Source organism: Haematobia irritans, chromosome 2 (genome assembly GCF_050003625.1).
Source record: "Haematobia irritans isolate KBUSLIRL chromosome 2, ASM5000362v1, whole genome shotgun sequence".
NCBI lineage: Eukaryota > Metazoa > Arthropoda > Insecta > Diptera > Muscidae > Haematobia > Haematobia irritans.
In genome coordinates, this window is record NC_134398.1 from 15,872,007 (window position 1) to 15,891,178 (window position 19,172).

The following is a 19,172-nucleotide window of genomic DNA, read 5'->3' on the forward strand; positions in this document are numbered from 1 at the left end:
ATTATTTTCCTCTGTTGGTTAAGGTACACTTGTAGTTTAGCCAATGCATGGTTTAAGTTGAAATAAAAAAAAACAACAACAATGATTAAAGAACAAAGTCAACAATAACAAAACAAAACGAATGGAAATTTTATTTCAATAGAAAATTTTGTCAAAATTTTATTTCTATAGAAATTTTTTCTACATTTTTATTTCAATGGAAAATTTTGTCAAAATTTTATTTCTATAGAAAATTTTGTCAAAATTTTATTCCTATGAAAAATTTTCTCAAAATTTTATTTCTAGAGAAAATTTTGTCAACATTTTATTTCCATAGAAAATGTTGTCATCATTTATTTCTATAGAAAATTTTTGCCAAAATTTTATTTTTATAGAAACATTTTTCTAAACTTTTTTTCTATAGACAATTTTTACCAAAATTTTATTTCTATAGAAAATTTTGTCAAAATTTTATTTTTATTGAAAAGTTGGTCCAAAGTGTTACCCTATAGAAAATTTATGTACCTCTAATTTGGAGAGATACTTTTTGCAAAATCTACCAAAACCAAGCACCAAATTTCAATCGAATGGGATGAAATTTGATACTTGAAGTGGCTTCGGAGGTCAAATCTGAGGATCGGTTTATATAATTATGGACAGATATGGACCAATTTTTGGATGGTTGTTCGAAGCTATATACTAACACCACATACCAAATTTCAACCGGATCGGATGAAATTTCCTCTTTCAAATTTCCTTAATCCAAATCTTGGGATTGGTTTATATGGAGGCTATATATAATTATGGACCGACATGGACCAATTTTTACATGGATGTTAGAAACAATAAAATAATACCAAGTACGAAATTTCATCCAGATCGGATGATATGTAGAATATTCGCAAGCAAAATCTGAGTATCGGTTTATATGCGGGCTATATATAGTTTTGGGCCGATACACTCTTAGAAAAATATGTTTTTCATATGTTCCGATATAAACAAAATGTGTTTCGGGCACAATTTTAAAACACAATATATTTAAGTGCAAACATGTAATGTTCCTAAACTAACACTAAATGTTTGGGACATCTATGTTAATATGTTAGAATATATTATGTTTGGGGCATGAATGTTTCATAAAAATCATATGTGTGAATGCAAACATATATAAATTTACAAATTTCGACTAAACATACATATGGTGTGATATTTTATTCAAAGCGACAGAGAGAGTATAGAGAAAGAAATAGAGATGGAAACCGGGAGAGTTGACAAAAGATATCAACATAACACAGCGAAAGAATCAAAAGAGAACACTTTCTGTGAAACCGCTTGTATGTTGTTTCGGAAAACTGTTTTATGATAAGGCCAAAAATTTGATATACTTAAGTCTAAATATTATTTAATTTGAATAAAGAGAATGGACATTCGGAACCAAGAGAATAGACATTTGAAAAACAAACAGCATATGTTTTCGCCTTGAGAGCAGCATTTTATGTATGTGTGGACATGTGTTTTGTTTATCATTTTGACATTATGGGCACAATTTTTTTCTTGGTTCGTTACAAGAAATCAGGGGTCTTCATAAAAATAACGAAAGGGCACTATACTCTTTTTTTAGAGTTGGGACAGTAAAATGAAAGAAGGAGGAAATAGTGAAAAATTACACAGTAAAATGTATAAAAACAAAGTTTAGTTCCTCTGTATTAATAAGTAGTCCACGAGGAGTTGACGGACACCTTCAAATATAAAAGCGGGCATAAAATTCGAGTTTTGCAGCTAAAACAATTTAAAAAGTTTACTTTCTTTAAAATGAATTATTAAAGAAAAACAAAGGGCATTTTAGAACGATGGTGTTAAATGCCAGTAAAAAACTGTTCACGCCTAAATAAATGTATGTTTATATTATAAAATTATTTATGTATGTTTATACTCGACTCCATGTTCTTCTTTTGTTGGAGTTTTTGAATCCCTTCCAAATTTTAAAGTTTTGTGTTACAAAATTGTTATTTTTGCAATATAAAAATAATATTTTATCCAAAAATCAGTCAATTTCGTTTATATCAAGCACTGTTACTGACTATAAATCTTTAATAACCCACATTTCGAAGTTTCATTATAAAAATTTAATATAGTATAAATATAAATGTGTAAATTAAAATAAAAACAAGTATATACGGCCGTAAGTTCGGCCAGGCCGAAGCTTATGTACCCTCCATCATGGATTGCGTAGAAACTTCTTCTAAACACTGCCATCCACAATCGAATTACTTAAGTTGCGGTAACGCATGCCGATGGCAAGGTATCTTAAAACCTCCTAACACCATCTTCTAAATTGTATGTAAGTCCATACGTGGTATATATTAAATCAAAAAAGATCGATCCAATACGTATATAATTCAGTTTGACAAAGAAGACATAAAATTTTGACAAAATTTTCTACAGAAATAAAATTTTAACAAAATTTTCTATAGAAATAAAATTTTCACAAAATTTTCTATAAAAAAAAAATTTTGACAAAATATTCTATAGAAAGAAAATTTTGACAAAAATTTCTACAGAAATAAAATTTTAAAAAAATTGTCTAAAGAAATAAACTTTTGACAAAATTTTCTATAGAAATAAAATCTTGGTAGATTATTTGTGGCTCGAGTGGCAACCATGATTATGAACCGAATAAAATTTTAACAAAAGTTTCTATAGAAATAAAATTTTGACAAAATTTTCTATAGAAATAAAATTTTGAAAATGATGAAAATTTTATTATGAACCGAATAAAATTTTAACAAAATTTTCTCTAGAAATAAAATTTTGACAACATTTTCTATAGAAATAAAATTTTGACAAAATTTTCTATAGAAATAAAATTTTGGTAGACTATTTTTGGCTCTAGTGGCAACCATGATTATGAACCGATATGGACCAATTTTTGTGTGATCGGACCAATTTTGGTATGGTTGTTAGCGACCATATACTAACACCACGTTCCTAATTTGAACCGGATCGGATGAATTTTGCTCCTCCAAGAGGCTCCGGAGGTCAAATCTGGAGAACGTTTTATATGTGGGCTATATATAATTATGGACCGATATGGACCAATTCTGGCACGGTTGTTAAACATCATATACTAACACCATGTTCCAAATTACAACCGGCTTGGATGAAATTTGCTTCTCTTGGAGACTTCGCAAGCCAAATCTGGGGATCGGTTTATATGGGGGCTATATATAATTATGAACCGATGTGGACCAATTTCTGCATGGTTGTTAGAGACCATATACCAACATCATGTACCAAATTTCAGCCGGATCGGATGAAATTTGCTTCTCTTTGAGGCTCCGAAACCCAAATCTGGGGATCGGTTTATATGGGCGCTATATATAATTATGGACCGATGTGGACCAATTTTTGCACAGTTGTTAGAGACCATATACCAACATCAGCAAGATCGGATGAAATTTTCTTCTCTTTGAGGCTCCGCAAGCCAAATCTGGGGATCGGTTTATATGGGGGCTATATATAATTATGGACCGATGTGGACCAATTTTTGCATGGTTGTTAGAGACCATATACCAACACCATGTACCAAATTTCAGCCGGATCGGATGAAATATGCTTCTGTTAGAGGCTCCACAAACCAAATCTGAGGGTCCCTTTATATGGGGGCTATACGTAAAAGTGGACCGATATGGCCCATTTTCAATTCCATCCGACCTACATCGATAACAACTACTTGTGCCAAGTTTCAAGTCGATAGCTTGTTTCGTTCGGAAGTTAGCGTGATTTCAACAGACGGACGGACGGACGGACGGACGGACATGCTTAGATCGACTCAGAATTTCACCACGACCCAGAATATATATACTTTATGGGGTCTTAGAGCAATATTTCCATGTGTTACAAACGGAATGACAAAGTTAATATACCCCCATCCTATGATGGAGGGTATAAAAAGTGTTCGGTCGGAGCAGGGATTGAACCCACGACCCTTTGCATGCAGGCAGACATGCTAACCACTGCTCCACGTGGCAAACAAATGTATGTTTCTGTTAAATAATGTTATGTTTGCATGGGCTCGTGGGCGCTGCAAACTATGCTATATAAATGTACCTTATAACGGTAATTATCTGCTGGTGACCATAACAGCTACGTAGCCCAGTGGATAGTGTGTTGGCTTACAAACTGTATGGTCCTCGGTTCGATTCTCCGTGCAGGCGAAAGGTAAAATTTAAAAAATTTATAAAAGTGAATAATTTCTTTAACATTATTTGTATTACAGAAAAAGGTGCCAAGAACAAAAATATTTCCTGGAAGTGAAAATAACGAGTATGTTAGGGAATGAGCACAATCGTCTTTGGGAAAAATTCTTCCAAGCATATAATATTTTTGGGCTCAAAATGCTTCCAAACATATAATATGTTCACATAAAACAAACATATTAATGTTTCGGCAGTATTCAATAATATATGTGCTTCCTGCAAAATTTTTTTGAGGGTGTACGGACCAATATTTGCATGAAATGTTTCCTGTGAAGGAAAGAATAGGAGTTCAAAATTCTGAAACTAGTTTGTGCGAGACACGACTTTACTAAATTTTTATGCTTCATTTGTGTATAATTTTTTCTCACTTTTTAGAAAAATAACATTAAGGCCAAGAAAACTTTTTCAAAGCATAATAATTCCATGAACTAAAATAGAATTAAATTGGCTTTAGGGAAATATAGGTTTAACAATTTTTTTTCTTGAGTACAGTTCAATGTATTTCTCTGTCCTCAATTGTTTCATATCAAGTATTATGAAATAGTAGCTGATCTATCCAATTAAATGCTCATTCATACTCAGTACAGGTTTCATGGGCTGGCGTTTACCCATTTGCCCAATTGATATTACGAAATTCTGCCTTTAAATGCAATTTTGAGTTCAAAACAAATCTTGATTAAGCAAACCTAGTTTTACACAAAGAAAACATGCATCATAATGGTGCTATATACGCCATATATGGATACCTTTAAACCATAATATGCTAAGTCGATTAAGCAAAGCTTAAAAATAATCGTCAAAATCACTCCTACACTGTTAGAAAAATATGTTTTTTATATGTTCCGATATAAACAAAAAGTGTTTCGGGCACAATTTTTAAACACAATATATTTAAGTGCAAACATGTAATGTTCCTAAACTAACACTAAATGTTTGGGACACATATGTTAATATGTTAGAATATATTATGTTTGGGGCATAAATGTTTTATAAAAATAATATCTGTGAATGTAAACATATATAAATTTACAAATTTCGATTAAACATATATATGTTGTGATATTTTATTCAGAGAGAGAGAGAGTATAGAGAAAGAAATAGAGATGGAAACCGGGAGGGTTGACGAAAGATATCAACATAACACAGTGAGAGAATGAAAAGAGAGCTATTTGTATATGTTGTTTCGGAAAACTGTTTTATGATAAGGCCAAAAATTTGATATGCTTAAATCTAAATATTATTTAATTTGAATATTAGAATGAGTATTCGGAGTAAAGAGAATAGACATTCGGAACCAAGAGAATAGACATTTGAAAAAAAAAAACAGCGTGTGTTTTCGTCTTGAGAGCAGCATTTTATGTATGTGTGGACATGTGTTTTGTTTATCATTTTCCCAGCGGCGGAATCGAGAAGGACCTTGCGAATTCAGGCATGTTAAATGCATTAAATTGGAAGGAGTTGTGTTTATAAGGCATGCATGTGTACTGATTTTACATTCATCGGAAGCCTTCTAAAATCAGACCTGTATTTAAGCATTGCGATTCATTTACTTTTTTCATTTTATGCACACGGACATTCTCTCTGCCTTCTTTATAGCAAGTTGTATAGCATGGGTGTTAAAATTATATAGCAAGAGAGATGTCTTGTGCTCTCGTTTAAAAGAGAGCTTTAAAATTGTTTACATTCCTATTAATTTATAATTAGAATGCATTTGTAATGCCTTTGGAAGTAAAACGGTTATATCATAGAAATGAATAGGCATGTAATTGCATTGCTTTCCACTTCCAAAAATAAGCTATTAGGAATGCGTAGGATTTCGTGTATGTTAGAGGAATTGTATTTTAACATTTTCTACCCCCAAACAAAAACAAAAATGAAACATAGCAACATTTGAAATGTATAACTATTTATGTCAGAAAATATTTTCATTAATGCCATGTGGATAATAATTTAGCGTACGCCAGTACATGCTATTCGTTAGTTGAATTCTTGATCTGGTAAAGTACGTACGTCTTCCAAATTATAAAGTGTTTCGCATTTGCGATAGTAACCTTAAGTATAAAACTCTAACGGTAAGTCTTTAATTTTATTTTATTATTTTAATTTTTTAATGCATTTTAGTTCTTTCAGATCTTGACAATAAATTTACCGAAACGCAGAAAGAATATAGAGCCCAGACGAATCAAATATAGTGATATCTTGGGGAGTGACTTGACATTTTCTTTATGTTTTTATATATCTCTGAACGCTAACCTTTTTTCATGTTAAAAATAAATAAATTTGAAACAAAAGCATAAAAATTTAATACCGTATTTTTTTATTTATCATAAAGGCATTATTTTGGGAATGTGTATGGAAGGCCTTCCTAAACGAGAACCCGTATAGTGCTACAACATGCCTACAATAGGAAGGACGTGAGAAGTAGTTATATTATCAGTAATTATGTAGGTGTTTTATATACACTCCTGTAAGCCTCCTTCTTTTTGGAGGGCTGGTGAAGGGTCTTTTATGGAAGCTACAAATAAGGCCTTGCCCTCCAATCTCACCCTATGTTAAATGGAAAGGAAGGTGTAATGTCCTAAGCAGGCCTCTGTAATGCTTAGACAGGCCTGGAAGGAGGCCTTCCAACCACATGAACTACGCCGCTGGGTTGGCATTATGGGCACAATTTTTTTTTCTTGGTTCGTTAAAAGAAATCGGAACGTATGCTAATCACTGCTCCACGTGGCCAACAAATGTATGTTTCTGTTAAATAATGTTATGTTTGCATGGGCTCATGGGCGCTGCAAACTATGCTATATAAATGTAACTTATAACGATAATTGTCTATTGGTGACTATAACAGCCCAGTGGTAGTGTGTTGGCTTACAATTTGCATGATTCCCGGTTTGATTCTCCGTCCAGGCGAAAAGTAACATTTAAAAAAATTATAAAATTGAGTAATTTCTTCAACATTATTTGTATTACAGAAAAAGGTGCCAAGAACTAAAAATTTCGTGGAAGTGAAAATTATGTGTGGGAATGAGCACAATCTTCTTGGGGAGAAAATTCTTCCAAGCATATAATATTTTTGGGTTCAAAATGCTTCCAAACATATAATATGTTCACATAAAACAAACATAATAATGTTTCGGCAATATCCAATAATATATGTGCTTCCTGCAAAATATGTTTGGAACATATGTTAGAGAAGCGATTATTTTTGAGGGTGTAGAGAAATGAAAAATAAATTATATGTTATTAGACAGGTCAATATAGTCATGAGCTAGTTAACTTAAATCCTTTTTCCTGAAAACAAAAACTATGATTTTCGACTTAGTTTAGTTGACTATGATTTTGAGTAAGCAAATTTCTTCTATAAAAGAATTTTCAAACAACAATTATTGGTCTATTATGGGAAACTCCCTTTAATTTGTTAAATTATGGGGTTTGAAACAATGTGGTTGTTTTTTCATCCTTACAAGAATGAATGAATGTGAGGTAAGTGAATGGGGGTTTGAGGAGGTGTATGGTGAATATAAGAATGTGTTACTTTGTAGAAGAATATATGAGTTATTCTACCCAAAAAAATAAAACATTAAATTCAATAAGTATAAAAAACAACAAAAACATATATGCACTAAAAAAAGTTAATTGGACTTCAAATTTTTTGACTTTCTATTAAGGATTTAGCATTAATTCCAAAGATGCCGCTTTTTTAAAATAAAGCCTTTTTTAACGACCAATGTGGCTTTATGTGGAATATATATATGCAAGATGACAGATATAGCCATAATAAGATTTTTCGTTTTTTCTTCCATTGTAAGAAATTGAAAACCATTTTATTCCCATATAGCTCATATGACAAAAATTTCCCTCTTTTAAAGTTTCTTAAGTATCAGAATAGTGGCTGCAACTAAAGCAGCAACAACACAACAACCAACAACATATTGCCAACTCCCTTATGCAACAAAACAGAAGTTTCCCTTTGTTCGCCGAAAACCACAAAATGTACTCTTGTCGTGGTTTTGCCAAACAAAGGCTAATATGATTTTTTCGACGTGTAACTTCTCTGGTACATTGCCGCAATTTGATATTTTTGTTAAATTGCTTCCGCCCCATGTCTTAGTAAAATACTGAATATGTGAGGTACAAGATGGCTGATATGTATTGCAACTATCTTGTTTACCAAAAAACTACAAAACAAACAATTTTGCCAAATTTTATTTCTATAGTAAATATTGTCAAAATTTTATTTCTATATAAAGTTTTTATCAAAATTTTATTTCTATAGTAAATATTGTCAAAACTTTATTTCTATAGAAAATTTTTATAAAATTTTATTTCTATAGAAAATTTGTTAAAAAATTTTTTCTATAGAAGATTTTGTCAAAATTTTATTTCTATAGAAGATTTTGTCAACATTTTATTTCTATAGAAAATTTTTTAAACATTTTGTTTCCATAGCAAATTTTGCCAAAATTTCATTTCTATAAAAAATTTTATCAAAATTTGATTTATATAGAAAATTTTGCCAAACATGTTATTTCTATAGAAAATTTTGTCAGAATTTTATTTTTATAGAACATAGCGTAACCCGGCCCGCTTCGCTGCGCCTTCCGAAGCGTATTTGGAGGAACATTTTGCGTTAACTTAGTCAACTATATCCTTCGTGCTGAAAACAAATTCGAAAAGATTTGAATTCTTTTAAACAAATCGGACTACTTGATTTTTCGTTTATAGGTACAAATACGGTGGGAGAGGGTGTACCTTCTTCTATATTTCTTGTGAATTTTAAGTGTGGTTTGTCAAGGAAAGGTATCTTTCTCCTCAACATATCTGAAAATTAAGCATTATATTATAATAACATACAAAGAATTACTGTTTCCCATCCAATAAATCGGAAAAGGCAAAAGTAGTAAAAAATGTTACCACATTAACATTTGCTAAAATGTTGGAAAATAATGCACCCTCTACGTTGGCTGCCAATTTCATGTAAATTTAAGTTCTTTACTAAAAAGAAGTCTGGCAGAAGCCTGTGCAAAAATCATAAAATTATGTACCGAGTTCCCATTTACGGACAACCCTCTACTTTCAACTTAAGAAAAAAAAAACGGACAAAAGGGAACCATCTCTTTACTAATAAGAAGTCTGGAAGAAAGAAGCCTGTGCAAAAATCATAAAATTATATACCGGGTTCCCATTTACGGACAACCCTCAACTTTTAATTTAAGAGAAAAAACCGACAAAAGGGAACTTTTTCCCAACCTTCGCTCCACTCTGACCTGATATCGGACTATCACGTACCCTATATTAATTTCGCAACTACTCCCTATAAATTCTATCGAAGTAAATCGACAAAGTTTATTTCAATTTTCCCCTTCCCCAACCAGATATCGAAAAATCATATATTAATTTAAAAATCATGTATAAATTTCATCACCTCCTCCCACGTTCCCTGTAAATTTCAAGTAGATCGGAGATGTTTAATTTTTGCTCTATTGTTTTAAAGGGAGTTCACTTTCCCCGATATAATATCGACAAACACCGTAGTGAATAGCACCCTAACCTTCCCTGAAAATTCTTGAAACTTTCCTTCAAGTGTGGGGCAATGAAGGTTGCCTCTTCATTTATAACCTTTTCCCCCGCTTCCTTTGTAAATTTCAAGAAAACTTAAATTTTTTTTATACCCTCCATCATAGGATGGGGGTATATTAACTTTGTCATTCCGTTTGTAACACATGGAAATATTGCTCTAAGACCCCATAAAGTATATATATTCTGGGTCGTGGTGAAATTCTGAGTCGATCTAAGCATGTCCGTCCGTCCGTCCGTCCGTCTGTTGAAATCACGCTAACTTCCGAACGAAACAAGCTATCGACTTGAAACTTGGCACATGTAGTTGTTATCGATGTAGGTCGGATGGTATTGAAAATGGGCCATATCGGTCCACTTTTACGTATAGCCCCCATATAAAGGGACCCTCAGATTTGGTTTGTGGAGCCTCTAACAGAAGCATATTTCATCCGATCCGGCTGAAATTTGGTACATGGTGTTGGTATATGGTCTCTAACAACCATGCAAAAATGGGTCCACATCGGTCCATAATTATATATAGCCCCCATATAAACCGATCCCCAGATTTGGCTTGCGGAGCCTAAAACAGAAGCAAATTTCATCCGATCCGGCTGAAATTTGGTACATGGTGTTGGTTTATGGTCTCTAATAACCATGCAAAAATTGGTCCACATCGGTCCATAGTTATATATAGCCCCCATATAAACCGATCCCCAGATTTGGTTTGCGGAGCCTAAACGAGAAGCATATTTCATCCGATCCGGCTGAAATTTGGTACATGGTGTTGGTATATGGTCTCTAACAACCATGCAAAAATTGGTCCACATCGGTCCATAATTATATATAGCCCCCATATAAACCGATCCCTAGATTTGGCTTGCGGAGCCTCAAAGAGAAGAAAATTTCATCCGATCTTGCTGAAATTTGGTACATGATGTTGGTATATGGTCTCTAACAACTGTGCAAAAATTGGTCCACATCGGTCCATAATTATATATAGCGCCCATATAAACCGATCCCCAGATTTGGGTTTCGGAGCCTCAAAGAGAAGCAAATTTCATCCGATCCGGCTGAAATTTGGTACATGATGTTGGTATATGGTCTCTAACAACCATGCAAAAATTGGTCCACATCGGTTCATAATTATATATAGCCCCCATATAAACCGATCCCCAGATTTGGCTTGCGAAGTCTCCAAGAGAAGCAAATTTCATCCAAGCCGGTTGTAATTTGGAACATGGTGTTAGTATATGATGTTTAACAACCGTGCCAGAATTGGTCCATATCGGTCCATAATTATATATAGCCCACATATAAAACGTTCTCCAGATTTGACCTCCGGAGCCTCTTGGAGGAGCAAAATTCATCCGATCCGGTTCAAATTAGGAACGTGGTGTTAGTATATGGTCGCTAACAACCATACCAAAATTGGTCCAATCACACAAAAATTGGTCCATATCGGTTCATAATCATGGTTGCCACTAGAGCCACAAATAATCTACCAAGATTTTATTTCTATAGAAAATTTTGTCAAAAGTTTATTTCTTTAGACAATTTTTTTAAAATTTTATTTCTGTAGAAATTTTTGTCAAAATTTTCTTTCTATAGAATATTTTGTCAAAATTTTTTTTTTATAGAAAATTTTGTGAAAATTTTATTTCTATAGAAAATTTTGTTAAAATTTTATTTCTGTAGAAAATTTTGTCAAAATTTTATGTCTTCTTTGTCAAACTGAATTATATACGTATTGGATCGATCTTTTTTGATTTAATATATACCACGTATGGACTTACATACAATTTAGAAGATGGTGTTAGGAGGTTTTAAGATACCTTGCCATCGGCATGCGTTACCGCAACTTAAGTAATTCGATTGTGGATGGCAGTGTTTAGAAGAAGTTTCTACGCAATCCATGATGGAGGGTACATAAGCTTCGGCCTGGCCGAACTTACGGCCGTATATACTTGTTATATTTCATGTAAGCCTGATACCGAAACAGACAATCGACGTCCAAATGCATTATATCTAATTATACAATTATTTTTCGAGCTTTATGGACAGATATAGATTAAGGAACATGGTTAATAGAGCCATTGTTTTTTTTGCAGTTTTAGAGGAGGACCTCGTCCCCGACCAAATGTCGAAAAGCGTATCTTGTGTAAACGTCCCAGAAAATGTCAAGCAAATTATAAGCCTAAAGGGGCGGCCTCTCTTCCGTCCAAAAATCACAAAATCAGGTATCAACTATTACGGTTGACAGAGGTTACGATCTCTCCCCAGTCCTCTGTAAATTTCAAGTAACTCGGTAAAGTTTAATTGTTTCTCTGTATGTACTTAAGAGAAGCGGATGTCTCCCTATGCCCTTTTATTTTTATTAAAAAATTAGGAACCTGATATAAATTTCATAACCTCACCCATTTTTCCGTAAAATTTCAGTCGGGGGAGTTTAGTTTTGTTTTCACTGTACTTTAAAAAAGTCGGGCAAAGGGGAGGCCCCCCACCCCGACCAAATATCGAAAAATAATGTAGCGGATTTTTGTCTAGATGCCAACCCCAACATTCAATGAAAATTTCATGCAAATCGCATAATTTTGTTCCAAGTTTCAAAAAGTAAGGCAAGGGGGAGGTCCCCCTCCCCGTCCGCATATGAAATCATCAGGTACCCCATATTAATTCCATAACCTCACCGCATGTTCTCTTTAAATCTCAGATAATTTAGAGAATTTTAGTTTTTTCACTGTACTTTAAAAAAAGTCGAACAAAGGGGAGGTCCCCCTCCGCCACCAAATATCAAAATATAAAGTAGCGGATCTTTGTCTAGTTGCCAACCCCAACCTTCAATGAAAATTTCAAGCAAATCGGTCAACTTTGGCCCAATTTTCAAAAAGTCCGACAAAGGGGAGGTCCCCCTTCGCGACCAGGTGTCAAAAAATGAGGTACCCTATTTTCACCACATGAACGTCCCCTATGATCTCTGAAAGTTTCAAGTAAATCGGTTCAGCCGTTTCGGAGCCAACTAGGTTCGCAGTTTTAGTCCAATCGACTTCAAATTTCGCACAAGTATGTGTTTTGGCTCAGACTAGAACCCTATTGATTTTGGAAGCAATCGGTTCAGATTAAGATATAGCTCCCATATATATATTTCGCCCGATATGGACTTATATGGCCCCAGAAGCCAGAGTTTTACCCTAATTTACTTAAACTTTTGCACAAGAAGAAAAATTAGTACCATAGTCAAGTGTGCCAAATTTTATTGAAATCGGTTCAGATTTAGATATAGCTCCCATATATATCTTTCGCCCGATATGGACTAATACGGTCCCAGAAGCCAGAGTTTTAACCCAATTGGGTTGAAATTTTGCACTAGGAGTACAATTAGTAGTGTAGTCAAGTGTGCTAAATTTTATTGAAATCGGTTCAGATATAGATATAGCTTCCATATATATCGTTAGCCCGATTTACGCTCATATGACCACAGAGGCCAATTTTTAATTCCGATTTAATTGGAATTTTGCACAGGGAGTAGAATTAGCATTGTAGCTATGCGTGCCAAATTTGGTTGAAATCGGTTCAGATTTAGGTATAGCTCCCATATATATCTTTCGCCCGATATGAACTTATATGGCCCCAGAAGCAAGAGTTTTGCCCTAATTTACGTAGAATTTTTCAAAGGAAGAACAAATGGTACTATAATCAAGTGTGCCTAATTTTATTGAAATCGGTTCAGATTTAGATATAGCTCCCTTATATGTCTTTTGCCCGATATATACTAATATGGTCCCAGAAGCCAGAGTTTTGGTTGAAAATTTGCACTAGGAGTAAAATTAGTAGTGAAGTCAAGCGTGCCAAATTTTATTGAAATCGGTTCAGATTTAGATTTAGCTCCCATATATATCATTCGCCCGATTAACACTCATATGACCACAGTGGCCAATCTTTTACTCCGATTTACTTGAAATTTTGCACAGGAAGTAGAATTAACATTCCAACTGTCTGTACCAAATTTGGTTGAAATCGGGTCAGATTTAGATATAGCTCCCATATATAGTTTTCGCCCGATTTACTTTCATATGACCAAGAGGCCAGGGAGTAGAATTAGCATTGTAGCTATGTTTGCCTAATTTGGTTGAAATCGGTTTAGATTTAGATATAGCTCCCATATATATGTTTTTTCTGATTTCGACAAAAATGGTCAAAGTACCAACATTTTCCTTGTAAAATCGACACTGCTTAGTCGAAAAGTTGTAAAAATGACTCTAATTTTCCTAAACTTCTAATACATATATATCGAGCGATAAATCATAAATAAACTTTTGCGAAGTTTCCTTAAAATTGCTTCAGATTTAAATGTTTTCCATATTTTTTTACTAAAATTGTGTTCCACCCTAGTGAATTAGCCAACTTCAATTTTGAGTCTATAGATTTTGTAAAAGTCTATCAAATTCTGTCCAAATCGAGTGATATTTAAATGTATGTATTTGGGACAAACCTTTATATATAGCCCCCAACACATTTGACGGATGTGATATGGTATCGAAAATTTAGATCTACAAAGTGGTGCAGGGTATAATATACCCCAGGGTATAATATACGGCCCCGCCCGTCTTTAGACTTTCCTTACTTGTTTTTATAGAAAATTTTGTCAAAATTTTATTTCTATAGAAAATTTTGCCAAACATTTTATTTCTATAGAAAATTTTATCAAAATTTTAATTCTAAAAAATTTTGTCAAAATTGTATTTCTACAGAAAATTTTGCCAAAATTTTATTTGTATATTATATTTTATCAAAATTTTATTTCTATGGAAAATTTTGTCGAAATTTTATTTCTATAGAAAACTTTGTCAATTTTATTTCTATAGAAAATTTTCCCAAAATGTTATTTCTATAGAAAATTTTGTAAACATTTTATTTCTATTGAAAATGTTGTCAAAATTTTATTTCTGTAAAAAATTTTGTCAAAAATTCTCAAATTTTTATTTCTATAAAATTTTTTCAAAATTTTATTTCTATAGAAAACTTTTTCGATTTTATTTCTATAGAAAATTTGGTAAAATTTTATTTCTATAGAAAATTTTCTCAAAATTTTAATTGTAAAAAATTTTGTCAAAATTTTATATCTATAGAAAATTTTGTCAACATTTTATTTCTATAAAATTTTGTCAACATTTTATTTCTATAGAAAATTTTGTCAAAATTTTATTTCTATAGAAAATTTTGCCAAAATTTTTATTTCAATATAAAATTTTGTCAAAATGTTATTTCTATAGAAAATTTTGTCAAAATTTTATTTCTATAGAAAATTTTGTCAAAATGTTATTTCTATAGAAAATTTTTTCAACATTTTATTTCTATAGAAAATTTTGTCAAAATTTTATTTCTATAGAAAATTTTGTCAAAATTTTATTTCTATAGAAAATTTTGTCAAAATTTTATTTCTATAGAAAATTTTGTCAAAATTGTGCCAAAAAATTTTGCCAAAAATTTTATTTCTATAGAAAATTTTATCAAAATTTTAATTCTAAAAATTTTATCAAAATTTTAATTCAAAAAAATTTTGTCAAAATTGTATTTCTACAGAAAATTTTGCCAAAATTTTATTTGTATATTATATTTTATCAACATTTTATTTCTATGGAAAATTTTGTCGAAATTTTATTTCTATAGAAAACTTTGTCAATTTTATTTCTATAGAAAATTTTGTAAACATTTTATTTCTATTGAAAATTTTGTCAAAATTTTATTTCTGTAAAAAATTTTGTCAAAAATTCTCAAATTTTTATTTCTATAAAATTTTTTCAAAATTTTATTTCTATAGAAAACTTTTTCGATTTTATTTCTATAGAAAATTTGGTAAAATTTTATTTCTATAGAAAATTTTCTCAAAATTTTAATTGTAAAAAATTTTGTCAAAATTTTATATCTATAAAAAATTTTGTCAACATTTTATTTCTATAAAATTTTGTCAACATTTCATTTCTATAGAAAATTTTGTCAAAATTTTATTTCTATAGAAAATTTTGCCAAAATTTTTATTTCAATGTAAAATTTTGTCAAAATGTTATTTCTATAGAAAATTTTGTCAAAATTTTATTTCTATAGAAAATTTTGTCAAAATGTTATTTCTATAGAAAATTTTGTCAACATTTTATTTCTATAGAAAATTTTGTCAAATTTTTATATCTATAGAAAATTTTGTCAAAATTTTATTTCTATAGAAAATTTTGTCAAAATTTTATTTCTATAGAAAATTTTGTCAAAATTTTATTTCTATAGAAAATTTTGTCAAAATTTTATTTCTATAGGAAATTTTGTCAAAATCTTTCTTCTATAGAGAATTTTGTCAAAATTTTAGTTCTATTTTGTTCCATAGAAAATTGTATCTAAATTTTATTTCTATAGAAAATTTTCTCAAAATTTTAATTCTAAAAAATTTTGTTAAAATTGTATTTCTACAGAAAATGTTGCCAAAATTTTATTTGTATATTATATTTTATCAAAATTTTATTTCTATGGAAAACATTTTATTCTATTGAAAATTTTGTCAAAATTTTATTTCTGTAAATTAGTAGTGTAGTCAAGTGTGCTAAATTTTATTGAAATCGGTTCAGATTTAGATATAGCTTCCATATATATCGTTAGCCCGATTTACGCTCATATGACCACAGAGGCCAATTTTTAATTCCGATTTAATTGGAATTTTGCACAGGGAGTAGAATTAGCATTGTAGCTATGCGTGCCAAATTTGGTTGAAATCGGTTCAGATTTAGGTATAGCTCCCATATATATCTTTCGCCCGATATGAACTTATATGGCCCCAGAAGCAAGAGTTTTGCCCTAATTTACGTAGAATTTTTCAAAGGAAGAACAAATGGTACTATAATCAAGTGTGCCTAATTTTATTGAAATCGGTTCAGATTTAGATATAGCTCCCTTATATGTCTTTTGCCCGATATATACTAATATGGTCCCAGAAGCCAGAGTTTTGGTTGAAAATTTGCACTAGGAGTAAAATTAGTAGTGAAGTCAAGCGTGCCAAATTTTATTGAAATCGGTTCAGATTTAGATTTAGCTCCCATATATATCATTCGCCCGATTAACACTCATATGACCACAGTGGCCAATCTTTTACTCCGATTTACTTGAAATTTTGCACAGGAAGTAGAATTAACATTCCAACTGTCTGTACCAAATTTGGTTGAAATCGGGTCAGATTTAGATATAGCTCCCATATATAGTTTTCGCCCGATTTACTTTCATATGACCAAGAGGCCAGGGAGTAGATTTAGCATTGTAGCTATGTTTGCCTAATTTGGTTGAAATCGGTTTAGATTTAGATATAGCTCCCATATATATGTTTTTTCTGATTTCGACAAAAATGGTCAAAGTACCAACATTTTCCTTGTAAAATCGACACTGCTTAGTCGAAAAGTTGTAAAAATGACTCTAATTTTCCTAAACTTCTAATACATATATATCGAGCGATAAATCATAAATAAACTTTTGCGAAGTTTCCTTAAAATTGCTTCAGATTTAAATGTTTTCCATATTTTTTTACTAAAATTGTGTTCCACCCTAGTGAATTAGCCAACTTCAATTTTGAGTCTATAGATTTTGTAAAAGTCTATCAAATTCTGTCCAAATCGAGTGATATTTAAATGTATGTATTTGGGACAAACCTTTATATATAGCCCCCAACACATTTGACGGATGTGATATGGTATCGAAAATTTAGATCTACAAAGTGGTGCAGGGTATAATATACCCCAGGGTATAATATACGGCCCCGCCCGTCTTTAGACTTTCCTTACTTGTTTTTATAGAAAATTTTGTCAAAATTTTATTTCTATAGAAAATTTTGCCAAACATTTTATTTCTATAGAAAATTTTATCAAAATTTTAATTCTAAAAAATTTTGTCAAAATTGTATTTCTACAGAAAATTTTGCCAAAATTTTATTTGTATATTATATTTTATCAAAATTTTATTTCTATGGAAAATTTTGTCGAAATTTTATTTCTATAGAAAACTTTGTCAATTTTATTTCTATAGAAAATTTTCCCAAAATGTTATTTCTATAGAAAATTTTGTAAACATTTTATTTCTATTGAAAATGTTGTCAAAATTTTATTTCTGTAAAAAATTTTGTCAAAAATTCTCAAATTTTTATTTCTATAAAATTTTTTCAAAATTTTATTTCTATAGAAAACTTTTTCGATTTTATTTCTATAGAAAATTTGGTAAAATTTTATTTCTATAGAAAATTTTCTCAAAATTTTAATTGTAAAAAATTTTGTCAAAATTTTATATCTATAGAAAATTTTGTCAACATTTTATTTCTATAAAATTTTGTCAACATTTTATTTCTATAGAAAATTTTGTCAAAATTTTATTTCTATAGAAAATTTTGCCAAAATTTTTATTTCAATATAAAATTTTGTCAAAATGTTATTTCTATAGAAAATTTTGTCAAAATTTTATTTCTATAGAAAATTTTGTCAAAATGTTATTTCTATAGAAAATTTTTTCAACATTTTATTTCTATAGAAAATTTTGTCAAAATTTTATTTCTATAGAAAATTTTGTCAAAATTTTATTTCTATAGAAAATTTTGTCAAAATTTTATTTCTATAGAAAATTTTGTCAAAATTGTGCCAAAAAATTTTGCCAAAAATTTTATTTCTATAGAAAATTTTATCAAAATTTTAATTCTAAAAATTTTATCAAAATTTTAATTCAAAAAAATTTTGTCAAAATTGTATTTCTACAGAAAATTTTGCCAAAATTTTATTTGTATATTATATTTTATCAACATTTTATTTCTATGGAAAACATTTTATTCTATTGAAAATTTTGTCAAAATTTTATTTCTGTAAAAAATTTTGTCAAAAGTTCTCAAAATTTTATTTCTATAAAATTTTTTCAAAATTTTTTTTCTATAGAAAACCTTTTCAATTTTATTTCTATAGAAAATTTGGTAAAATTTTGTTTCTATAGAAAATTTTCTCAAAATTTTTATTGTAAAAAATGTTCTCAAAATTTTAATTGTAAAAAATTTTGTCAAAATTTTATTTCTATAGAAAATTTTGTCATCATTTTATTTCTATAAAATTTTGTCATCATTTTATTTCTATAGAAAACTTTGTCAGTTTTATTTCTACAGAAAATTTTCTCAAAATTTTATTTCTATAGAAAATTTTGTAAACATTTTATTTCTGTTGAAAATTTTGTCAAAATTTTATTTCTGTAAAAAATTTTGTCAAAAATTCTCAAAATTTTATTTCTATAAAATTATTTCAAAATTTTATTTCTATAGAAAATTTTGCCAAAATTTTTATTTCTATATAAAATTTTGTCAAAATGTTATTTCTATAGAAA

The 19,172-nt window shown here is 30.3% G+C and overlaps 1 long non-coding RNA gene across 1 annotated transcript; it reads left to right on the forward strand.

The window, feature by feature from the left end:
* Positions 1-5,910: 5,910 nt before the first annotated feature.
* On the forward strand, positions 5,911-6,543 carry LOC142227519 (uncharacterized). Its single transcript, XR_012719874.1, has 2 exons — positions 5,911-6,310; positions 6,369-6,543. It is a non-coding gene; the product is annotated as an uncharacterized LOC142227519 (long non-coding RNA).
* Positions 6,544-19,172: the final 12,629 nt, after the last annotated feature.